Source organism: Solenopsis invicta, chromosome 9, assembly GCF_016802725.1.
Source record: "Solenopsis invicta isolate M01_SB chromosome 9, UNIL_Sinv_3.0, whole genome shotgun sequence".
Classification (NCBI taxonomy): Eukaryota; Metazoa; Arthropoda; class Insecta; order Hymenoptera; family Formicidae; genus Solenopsis; species Solenopsis invicta.
Genome location: NC_052672.1, coordinates 5,287,237 through 5,300,091, shown reverse-complemented (window position 1 = coordinate 5,300,091; position 12,855 = coordinate 5,287,237). Strand labels below are relative to the sequence as shown.

At 40.7% G+C, this 12,855-nt stretch overlaps 1 protein-coding gene across 1 annotated transcript in view; it reads right to left on the bottom strand.

Moving 5' to 3' along the window:
* The window catches only part of LOC105194251 (death-associated protein kinase related), a 147,844-nt gene that overhangs the window by 43,163 nt on the left and 91,826 nt on the right, over window positions 1-12,855 (bottom strand). The window lies entirely within an intron of this gene.

The window sequence follows — 12,855 nt, the reverse complement described above, 5'->3', positions numbered from 1 at the left end:
TATACAATGTCAGCTAAAAGTTATCAAAATTTAAAAATCTTAAATTTCTTAAATTTATTTTCTGAATCACCGACAAAGATTTTAATCATGAATATTCCAAATTATGACCCTGAAACTAACTGCAAAGAGCAAAACAATGAATAATTTGATTTACAATCGCTTATATAACGGAAATGATTGTTTGCTGCAGTTCCAGTAAATAATTTTTAAATAAATAAATTCAAATAAATTTTTTTATACGAATATTTATACAAATTTTATTAGTACATTTAAAAAATTTGATTTGCATAATTCATCACACTTTTTCATCAAAATTGTAAATACGTACTATAAAATATGATTTTACATAAGAATCAAAAGCAAACAAAAAATAACTTAAATAACTTTCAAACCAATAAGAGAATTGTACTTAAATTTTACAGATACTCAAAATAACGAGTACATCATTATATTACGTTACTTATATTACGTTGGAAAAGAAAAATAGAAATAGAAATCGATATACCAGCGACGGTATATCCAATTGAAGTATGTGAATCAAGCATTTATAAGATCGAATCAAACTTTTCGGGACTTATATTACATATTTATTTAAATGTAAAATATTTTTAATGACAGGTTTTTTTTAATAAATGAGAAAATTAATCGCAAGAATTTTAAAAAATAATTACAAAAAATGATATACTAAGTAAAGATTTATAATAAATACTAGACAAGTAAAGGAGATATTATAATAATAAATGAACATTGAAGATATTATATATACAAATTATAATATTGCAAACAATCGAATAATATTTTATTGCAATTTATTAGAAAAATATAATAAAACAAATTTTAAATTTTGATCTACAATAAATTCTATAAAATCGTAACATAAACCTTTGAAATGTTGATTCAAATCTAATCAGAAGCGATTGTATATTATGTAAACGAATTTTTTAATTGTTTATAAAATTTAAATGATAAAAATGATAAGTTTTGGAAATCAATAAACAGATAGATAAAAATTTGTAAGCACTAATACAAAATTGGTCACGCTGGAGATATAATTAAAATAATCAAAATAGATAATCGATTCAAAATTGATCATCAATGATTCGAAATTCTCAAACTATTCAAATTTGAATCTTTCAAAACGAATCGAATCTCCGTCGATTTGATTCGATTCGAATTCATGCTATTCACACATCTTTAATATTCGAGAAACAAAACGCAACGTGATAAACGTATAAAATACAGTGGTAATATTTGTGATTTAAATTCGAAATCTTTCAGAAATAAATAATCGCATTAAAGCAAATTTTTGTAATTTAATAAATCTGCGATCATCTTCATCGCGGCGCACGTTCATTAAAACTTTGATTGCGCTATGCGGACCTTTCAGTCTCGCCGAGAATAATTGAATTTCATAACTTTAGGCGTAATTACGACTTTATGAACGATTAGTGTGTATGCTCGTGTACCATCATCGATTGCTGTAATTTATTTCCACCAGGCAACATCGCTAATAGAGAGGCTAGAAGCAACAAGAGCAAATAACACAATATCACACAAGGAAGTCGTACACCCGCAAAACGATCAGTTGCTTTCACTTTTTTCTGTTAATAACGCGCTTCGTCCCTCCCTTATGCTCTCCTGATTACAGAGAACGCGCCACGCTGAGCGATTTTCGCGGAAAAGTTACGTTTTTGTACTCTACTGCACTAAAACACTACGGCCACTACACATCCGTGATTTCCCGAGTCGAAATTTTATTTCTACTTTCGACCTCAATTACATTTTTTGAGCTTTTACCTCGAGCATTAAAATGATGAGGTAGTTACTGAAAAATTTCCCACTTTGAAGTTAGAAAGAGGTTTTCTTAAAACCTCTTGAAACCTATTCAGATTCTCCACGAGGAATCTCTTTATTGTAATCAATAGGTTCAAAACAGGTGTATTTGAGTGTTCAAAGTATCAAAAATACATAGAGGTGTAAAAATTCTAAGAAAATAACTGGAAGCAAAAGTGAAATTTTGACTCGCGTGTCGCGTAACGCATACGAAGCAACGAGATTTGCAATGGGCTGATAAAAGATCGAAACGGACTTTTTTCTCGCCATCGTAGATTCAAATAGGCTGACGAATTGCGATCGCGAACCGGAGTCCGAGATTGATCCGCGGAATTAAACGCTTCCGCGTATAACGTAACGGCGATGTTGCGATTGATTGCGATATCGAATCTCGCGATTCAATTGCGAAACCTTGCCACCAATTATGCGATCGAATGAGGACGTCCTACATATATGCATGCTACGTACATGTACGTGTACGTGTATATGTATATCCAGCGCATGTCTGTAATATGAAACACGATAGAATCATCGCGATGTAAAATGTAGCGCGGTGCAGCCGCGGATTTTTACTGAAACGATATCTCGCGCGTGTAATAGCACGAACGACACGTAATAATACCGTTATCAACTTTAATGTCACACGAGATTGCGCAAGCGCCGAGAGAGTTACGCGCACAATTCGCGCAACTCGAAATTATTGCATTTTAAGCATAGCCGTTAGATAATGGAACGTGTCTTCTGGAGACTAGAGAGCCTCGATCGTTCTAATTTCCTCGAGATCACGCGACTTCATCAAGCGAGGATTTCGCTTTTTACGACATGGATACGGTAAAGACAATAAAAAATCAAAACTTGAAGAGTCGGTTGTTTTCAATCTCTAAATCTGAATCAGTGGAATCTTACTAATCTGCTATAACTTATAACTGTGATCAGTGACTATTCACTGTCTTTTAGTAATTCTGAAGAGAGGGAGTACTCTCACTGATCGAAATCGGTGTACTATTACTGAAAAGGAACAGTGCACATATCACTGATTGACGTAGCTATGAGTGCAGCACTGAAATAAAACTATTCACTTTCATTCAGTGAATAATACACTGATTCCGATTTAGAGAGTACGCACGTCGATACGAATGAACGTTTGACGAGCGTAAGTCGAGGGAACGCTCGAAATGCTATCCCACGCGAGCGCGAACCCGTTGTAATCCGACGATCTAACAGCCACTAGAAAGTGAACTCGCTGGGGCAATGCACCTATGCTCACGGGCCTAAATTCGAGCAGCGGTAGTGAAAGCACTTGTGCGTTTATTACGTAAAGAGCTTGCCGCTCAAGGAAGTGCCGCGCGCATTCCTCGGAAACGGAGAGCTTTAGCGCCGATAACGGTCAGGAACGCGACGCCCATTTTCCTACCTTCTCTAAGTCGCAATTTTTCTTCTCCTGCTTTATCTTAGTTTTAGAACGAGTACAGTTTCTAGAGAATTATAACAGGTTATAATCATGCGAACTTAACTCCTACTTTGTGCCGTATAATGGTATTATCGGAAAGTTTCCCACTTTGAGATTAAAAAGCAAAACCTCTTAAGGCTCTTCACAGACCCTCTTATAGTCAATAGGCCGTAAATATCAGCATTAAAGGAGGTCTATTTGAATGTCTAGAGTATCAAAATAAGCGTAAAATTTTAATTGAGGTCGAAAATGAGAGAGAGAGAGAAGAGAGAAACTCAAAATTTTTTCCTATTTTCAATCTTACTTCTAGAACGAACAGATTCTAGAGGATGATAATAAGTTATCATGGGAATTGAACTTCTACCTTGTGCCTCGAAGTGGTAGTTATTGGAAAATTTTCTTTTGAAATTAAAAAGAGGTTTTCAGCAATACCTTTTAAGACTCTCGACAATATTCTTATAGTCAATAATCCATAAATAATATTAAGAAACGTCTATTTAAGATCTAATTGAGGTCGGAAGTAAGAGTAAAACTTTGACTCGAGTTGTTTTGTTTGACGCAAGACGTATACAGATACATACATTATAATTTCCAAACGACACGAGAGAGATTATTCGTTGGCATCCTTTATAAAAGCGCGCGTAACTACAGGAAAGATTGGCGATATATCTATATGCAGCGAGTGAGAGGAAAATCAATGTGCATGCGAGACAGAACGTTTGCGTGGGAAGCGTCGGTCATACATTATGTCCGAAGATGGGAAAGTGTGTTCGCTTAAGAGAAAGAGAGAAAGGAAGGGACACACACGGCCCTCGGGAGGCAAAATATTTTTCGGAGGTCCGTTAAAGGCGACGAGTCTAACCGGTGAGAGATGGTCACCGGGTCAAGGGATAGATGTGGCACGAAAGGACCGCTCGACAGGCGTCAAAGTAAGCATCATTAGTGGCCATTGTATCACCCGGCGGTATCCCACAGAGCGCAATGATCGGGAATGGGATGGAAGTCGGAATGCCGCGTCAGTATTTCTGCTCTCACTCTCCTCGTGGACTTTTTGTCCAAGCAGCGCTACTGCGCGTCGCGTCGTGCGCGAGAGCTAGAAATTAATTATCAAGAAATTCATTAGGCGGAAAATTTTTAAATTAGTGTTAGAGTTAAAGGTTGTTGTAAATTTTATGCGAAGAAAGTTCGCTATATATACATAGTAGAAAACAGTTTGTATTTCTAAAAACAGTGCTTATTAAAATTTTTGTATTAAATTTTTTTAAAATAATGTAATTGTGTTATTTGAATATTTTGTCTTAAATTGATATACATTATTTCTTAATGTCAAAATAAATATTATTTAATTTATGGGTAAGTGAAGAAATAATATAAAAATAATGTATAATAGTTTTGAAACATAAATTTTTTCCAAAATAAATGAATAAAACGGACGTATCGGCATTACAGATATTAATTTTATTGAAGAAATATTCTCCCACGCTGTTTTCAAATTGTTTCAAAGTGTTGCGTTTTTTGCAATAACTTTATACATAATATAATATTTATGTTACTTTCTAGCATATTCATCTTACGTTAAATTAACGCAAAATTTGAATGGACCATTCGGAACATGCAATAATATATGTTAAATTTAACACAAATTTTCCTGTGTATCATTTTCCCTGCGAGTTTTTATTATCGTAGATCTAAATATTAGAACCGCCAAAAGTGCCAATTTGATAATTTCTCGTTTTCGGTTAATGAAATGTTATTTTGATATTGTATCATTACTTATATTCACATATTCACAAAATATTCTATACACAGTTGGAAAATTTAACGTATATCGCATGCCCCAAACACTCAAATTTTCATGTTAATTGATTTAACACATAAATATATTAAAAAACAACATAAATATTGTAAAAAATTAACACAAAAAATATAATACTTCAACAAGAGTGTGGAAACATATTTCTTCAGTAAAATTAACATTTATAATACATACATTTCATTTATCTTAAAATTTATGTATCAAAACTACATTATTTTTACATTATTTGTTTATTTATCCATAAACAGTGTTATTTTAACACTAAGAAATGTTGAATATCAAACTCTTGGATATATTAAAAATTCAACACAAATATTTTAACAAGAACGAATTTTAACATAAATATAAAATATTTCCTATTGTCTATAAAAAAAATTGAAAAAGATAAAAATAATAGAGGAACCAAAAAGATTTTGACAATTAGTAATAGAACGAAGGAAAGGACGGAGGGAATCAGGACGATGCATCAGGACGAAAATCACGATCGTAGGTGGAGAGTCACTGATCACCCATTACTACGTAGGTTGGCAAATGCGAGCGCAACTAAGAGCAAGTAATCATTCTCTGTTGGACCGAGTTGTTATCTGCTATACGTTCTAATTATTGTTTGTTACAAAGCAAAGCTAATGTGTCTCTCCGCTGGACAACGAGAAGCACACGCGACATATTTTACGATCGCGCCGATTATCATGCACGACGGCAGCGGATGAGGGTCAACGATCGCCTCGCGATTTCGAGATTTCCTCATTGCTCAATTAGCAATCTAATATCCAACAGTCGCTATCTCGCGAGTTTTTCCGTTCCGCGTGACGACTTCTCCGCTCGGAGGGACGCATTGATCTTCACTAGCTGCGACTCGCGCGCATTTCCCGATATGTATGCGATTCAACGCGTTAAGAGGAATGTAATTAGGCAGAATTTTTTCGAAAGCGAGATAACTGAAACGCAAACGATATCTGGAAATGTCGCGTTCCATGAGACACGATCGCGGAGATCGTATCGATTTCATCGCCGAGCGAGCTCGTCTATCTATCTATACCAGTTTCCACATCGTAGAAATATATATATATATACATATGCACGCGTTTAATCAGGAAAACACGTTCGGGAACCGTTACATCCGGCGATCGTATCGCGTATCGCAACTCCTCGCACGTCGCGAAAGGCATAATCATCACGATGACGCGAGAGAGAGAAGTCGCTAAACTCCGCGCGAACGACGGCCTTGAGTCGTCCTATCAAAGTCCCTCCCCCTCTCCCTACCCCATGGGAGGGAGAGATTCACTTCCGCGAAAAGCTGTCGCGGCGAGTGATAAACCGTAGCGAATCGGGATATCATCGGCGGTGAATAAGAAACCGCGTTCCGAGAAGAAGGGGCGCTCGTCCAATCTCCGTCGCCGTTTAATGGCCGCAACTGTAAATCCGGCATGACAATGTTGACAACGACGGTGACGGCGGCGGGATTATCATTATCGCAATAGCGTCGCCTAATGGCCCCGTCGCACCTGAAGATTAGCACGCCCTGCCGCGCTCCAAGCCGTGGCGAACGGAAGCCCGGGTTAAAACCGCCGATTATTACGATCTCCGTAGTAATTCGTTCGCCGAAGAGACGCTTCTTCTCGCCGCTTCGATTAAAGACGGAATCTCCGCTGCTCCTTCGGAGCAATCGGATCGGCATGGCCGAGGAAATCGCGGGGAGTCGCGAGCTTGCGAGAAACGACAGCAGTGAAGAAAACTGTTAATTGCCATTCGTTTCGCACGCATTCGCGGCAAATTTGTTCGCCAACGCATCCGCTGCCATACACTTGTATTTACTTGCAAGATTATCATAACAAATTAAATGCAGATTTATAATTTACAATAAGTAACAATTAAATTTGTAATTTAATTGATTTCTATGTAATCACAAGTCCGAATAATGCGTATCTATTTTCTATTCGGTCCAATTTTTCATTTTACGCGTTATTATTTCGGATGTAAAATACATTTAGAAAAAATTTTTTTAATAACTAAAATAATAATTAATCAAATTCGATCAACTAAATATTGGATTGATGCAACAGTTATTTAGTTGCACAAAAAAAGATGTAGTTTATTCGTGTCAACCATTCAAATTTTTTTAACCAAGATTCAATTAAACCAATTCAATATTTAGTTGCACGTGTCGGACTAAATATTTTAGTTTATCGACAAATTTTTTTTTCTAAGTGTAATGAAACACAGCGATTCCAAGTAGCTTCCCTAATCGGCAGGTGTATAATTCTTAAAATATAATCTTGGATCATGGTGCTTTTTATGCTGTGGACGGGGACGCAGCTGCAAGGCGGGACACTGCGCTAATCTAGCGAGTGGAAGTCGGTCGGCTTGCATAAATTTCGAAGCTGCGATTCGATTCTCCACCTGTCTTTTGCAGCTGCCATCTGATTAGCACTGTAAATTTTATGCTTACAAAATCCCTTACAGACGCGCACAGGTGTCGGCCGTCGAAATTTTAGATCATGCGATGCCGAATCGTACCTTTATACGATAAAGATCATTTTTAAGATGAAAGTACATAATCTTGAAAAACCTTACATGATTTACCAGCGTGCGATTTTATTTGAAAAAAGGAGTTTCTCTTAGATAAAAAAAAAGAAAATTGTTTTCTATTCTCAAGATCAGAAAAGATAATTAAATTTTCAGATTTCTCGCATTATTCTATCAAAGAATTATAGGATTCTAGTCGAATCGAAAAATTTGATATTTTTCAATTACCATGTAAAATTTTTATTTAAAGAGATATAGATAAATCATATAGTTCTGCTTTAAAAATAAACCTATATAATATAAATGTTTATTTTATTGAAGAAATATGATTTCACACTTTGTTCTTAAACTGTGTCAATGTTACATTTTTTGTGTTAAATTTGCACGTAAGATGTACGTTACTTTCTAACTTTTTTTTTAATCATTATAAATTAAAACAAAAAATGATGTGGATTATTTAGGATATGCAATACATGTTAACTAATCACAAATGTTCCAACCATGTATTTTTCGATTCGCTAAGGTCCTGTAACCCCTTAACAATCAATTCAGACAGTCGAAATTAACAAACGGAAATCCGCGTTGCATTGGCACATGTGAAAATCGAAAAACGATTTCCCTTTTTTTTTTATGCGCCGCGGTATCGATCTCGCGAAAATATCCTCGTCATCACGTTACCTTTGCCGGCTTCGGAGCCGAGTGGAACGTAATGACGAGATCGGCGAAGATGAGACGCTGGTAATGAAGCCCTTTGTTGCCACGCATGGAGGCTCTCCAAGACGACTTTGGCTCGAAGAGACTCGTGTTTCGCGAACGACTCGCGCGCAGTATCGCTGTTCCCTTAAAATTTCGAAACTTTTCCCGGAGATGCAAAAATGCTATTACGACGATTGGTCGACAGAAAATTCTAATCAGCGAATGCTACAAATTCGACATAATGCAATCGAGAGTGGTCGATTAGTAAAAGATTACAGCTTTTATTAGCGCTCACATGCATCTCTCGTGCAATCTGCAGATGTAATTTAACGCCAGGCAAGCTGCAACCGATTCATGCCGAAGACCTTCGATAGCATCGACTATTTGTGTCATTAATAGGGTCAACACATAATTCGTTCGAGCGAGATTAAGATTGCACCTCGTTACAGCGGCCAATAACCCGATTGAACGTCGCAAGATTACGTTCGCGTGCGAGTAATAGCGCTCGGTTACGATTGGTGTTAAGTACCAATCTATTAATTGGCGAGCCGCTTTATTGCAAGCAATGTTAAGGTCGATGTAATGCTAATGTTCGTCACAATACCATTTCCATCGTAGATATATAAATGTACGTATTATTAACCATATTTTATACAAAAAACAAAAAAATTTAGATTGCTTTATTATTAAGCGAATTTTTACGCGTTGCAAAGGCAGCTTGCCTCCAGAAGGCTTAATTACGCATAGATTATTCCAAACTGTTTATCAACACGCGTCGCGGATCTCGAGAGGTTCCCAGAGAAGTTCGTTCTACCAGGTCTTTCTCTCTCATTAAGCCGCATCTGCCGCGCGGAGTGAAAACTCCCGTGATCTATTACAGGTGCAGGCACGAGAGGCTCGAGAGGTTAACCCGATTTCTTTCCGCGGCATCCTTCCCGAAGGGAGTGTTGCAACTCGCGATGCAACACTCCCGCCGTCATTAGCCTTCGTCTGGTTCCCCGCATGCGACGACCACTTTGCAACTCGGATGGGTGAAATCCGAGGAAAGTCACGCGGTCATAATAGGCAGAAAGGATGCGCCGAGGGCTCGACGAGAGTACTGATCGGACAGGTCGGGGTTTCCATCTCGAGCCTCTGCCAAGGTCACGGCTAAATACACAGGCGTCATTAACCTTGACCAAGTACACCACCACCACCACCACCATCATCACCACTGCCGCCGCCATCGTCGTCGTCGTCGTCCGCGCAGAAATCCCACGAAAGAGTAGTCAAGCGTGAGCTTCTTCAAGCTCTTTTCATTACAGAGATTATAAAGTCATTTTGTTTTACCAATCAAACGCGATTTTTTCTAGCACACTAGTGTTCTAGTGTCTTCATAGATTTAAAAATCTTTATCCACAATTTATATGTAGACATTAATGTAGTCCCAGTCGATCGACCTCGTGCCGAAAATAAACAAAATTTCAGAAATTTAGATCTGTTTTATGTTCCATTAGTTCAATATGGCGTTTAGAGATGTTAATAGTTAAGTTGAGAAAAAAATACTATTAAATCAATAGCATCAGTCTAATTAAAAATCTCTCGTTAATTCAATGACAATATTAATGAAACAAAAGATCAAAAATACAAAGCAAATTTAGTTGCATCGACTATTTAGTTTTATGACACTCCGTGATTCGATGTTTGATTGAATCAAACTACATTTCAATTCAAATTACAGCACTTTTCAATGTAAGCACTTTTTTTTGTACATGATCGATTTTGAAATAGACTTTTTCTAAAATAGAAAATTTGCCTGAGTCTACAAATCCCCGGTTGGATCACGGGGAGTTGAAAATGGCGCTCAGTTCTCTCAGGAAACGGTCGACGCGGCGAATCCGCGGCAAATTGGTTCTGCGTGCTAATCTTTGGGAGCATCTTTAATAATACGATACACATGATGCCACGCAGCAAAGTGTCGTCGCACATCGTCGAGCGCCTTGAAAAGCTGAGAAAAACTACATTACTTTCCGCTACAGCAAACATTCCATTCCGGGGAATGTAATTTCAATCAACCCGGGCATACCGCAGATCTTATCGGGGATATGTGCTTCCCCACGAGAGCACGATGTTTTCCTATGTTACAAGTTTGTCGACCGCTGCTTCGAACGCGCGGAACATTCCCGCAGGGTTCTGCCCCGATGTGGGAATTAATGCGTTGGTCGTGCGGCTCGCTCCCTGCTCGCGACGTTACTTTGCATTTCCGCGGAGAAATCGTCGGAAGCGAACCGCCGCCGCCGCCGCGCACTCCGCAATTTCTCGTTCGCAAAGTGCAATATTTCAACCGTCTCTAATTCCAAACACACTTTATCGATTTTGCATGCGACGTGCATGCGACGTAAGAAATCAAATCTTGCACATTAATACTTTCGCAAATCGCTTGCTCGCGGCACAGGAAGACGTGGTTCACCAACGACAATTAAGTTACTCGCCGTAATTAACGAACTATCGCGGAATGGATAATGCATGTGATAAGAGGTACTCTCGAATAAGATACGCGCCATCACGCCTTTCCATTCCGATCCCGGCTAAAGCGGTTCGTTAACTAACGAGGGAAGGCAGCGCGGTTATTACGTTTCGACGCATTCCTCGCGGAACGTAAGGAACGGATTCCGGAACGTATTATCGACGAGGAGTCGAGCTTGCGATTCCGCGGCGGGGGTATCATCCGAAGCGAAATTAACGGCGGGAAGCGATCGGGCACGACTGACCGTGCTATCGAAAGAATTTACCGCCGCGGATCAAAGATCGCGCGACGACGGGGCGGCGGCGGCGGCGGCGGCGGCGGCGGCGGCGGTGGCGGCCACGGCGGCGCGACTCCGCCGCGCGGCGCGCCGCGAAAAACGCAGCGCGGAACGAGCGGTGCTCAATAGTCTGTAAAGTCTTTAATTTAGTAAACTCCCTTTTTGATGTGCCAGCCGGCCGGCGCGCCAGCGGCTTAAAGACCAGCGCGTAGCTAATGGCACCCGTGATCCTCCACGACTGCTTTTCACGAGCGCAGCGCGGACGCGGGGCTGCGAAACGCCCCCTCATCTCCGCCGCCTCCTGCCCATGCCCAGCACGAAGATACGGCCGAGCCGGTAGCCGAGAGCGCGTTTAAGCCCGCCGGCTTTAAGGATGGGGGAGAGAGAGAGCCCTCGCTTTTAAGGATGACCCACGGCTAGCAAAACATCATCGCGAGACTACCGGCTTCCCCCTTCGTATTCGCGTTTCTCGCGCGCGCGTCTATCATTAGCATCGGTCGCTCGGCCGCTGCGAGCGTATCCCATAGTTTCTTCCCGAAAAGCAACAGTTCGCGTTTCATTACAATTCATTGACGATATCGAAAATTCCATCACACGCGAGGTATTTGTTGTAAGTCACGAGCGAACGCAAGGTGAATACCGCGTGCAGTGTTCCAGAAGCTGCGATTACGTTCGCGCACGTATCGCATTAGATCCGGATCGCGACGAGGGATTTACTCCCGGTGCAAAACTGGATTGCGTACAGTATGGGGGACCGAGAAAGAGGGCTAATCCCGCGCTCCCTTACCATGCCCCTCATCTGAATCGCTCGCGAGCTACTCTCGCGGACTCTCCATCTCGAGAAGTCGCCGCATCACTCTCCGCGCTGCTATATTTACCGATTTTTAACGACATCCCGTGGCTTCCGTAAGAAGCGAAGATGGATCTCTAGCAACTCGGGGCCCTTTTTGCGACGTTAACATCATCAAGCGTCCGCCGGCATACCTGCGCGCGGCAAGAAAGCGGCCTCTCCGAGGAGGTCTGATTCGCGCGCGCGCACTTACGACCCCCGGGGAAACCCGAGGCCTCTTCCGAGAAGGGGAAGGAAACCCAGAAGAGAGAAGAGAGGAAACTACCGTTCGCGTCCGCGGTGGTGAAGGCCTAATTTTACGCCCCAGGAGTCAAGCCTACCGGTGGCCGAAGTCCTGGCATTCCCTCTCCTCTCCTCTTCCTTCCGCGAAAACATCAGCGCCATGGCGAGTGCTTTACGAGCTCCCCGAACCACGAAGAGTCGACCCCGTCGCCGCCGCCGCCGCCAGCTCGAAGGAAGCTCGATCGTTTCGTTGTCGTGCTTCCGTGATCAAAGAAACGCGCGGAATACGTACGAATCGCGACGAATCGCATGTCACGGACTCTCCTACCCGATTTCGTTTTAATGGTTTTGCGCGTCGGAGAATTTCGAGCGAGAAAGATATATATATATATATAAAGTCTCGGCTCTCGCGCGCGACTTTCCGATCCGACTGACCCTTTTTCCTGTTTACCTTGTTCGCAGCGCCGACCTAAATCGGTCCAGATCGATCTTCCTGTCGGAGGGAACACGGGCCCTTAATCGCTTACTTTCCAACTACCGCTGGCTGCGTCGGGCTACAAGTACCTTACGCTTAATATTTAGTGACACAACAATACTTTCACGATGTTTGCTTCTCTTAAGCAGCGGCATGGTAGTTATTATTTGCGAGTACCGTTTCTCACCGATATTTTTCGTGTCA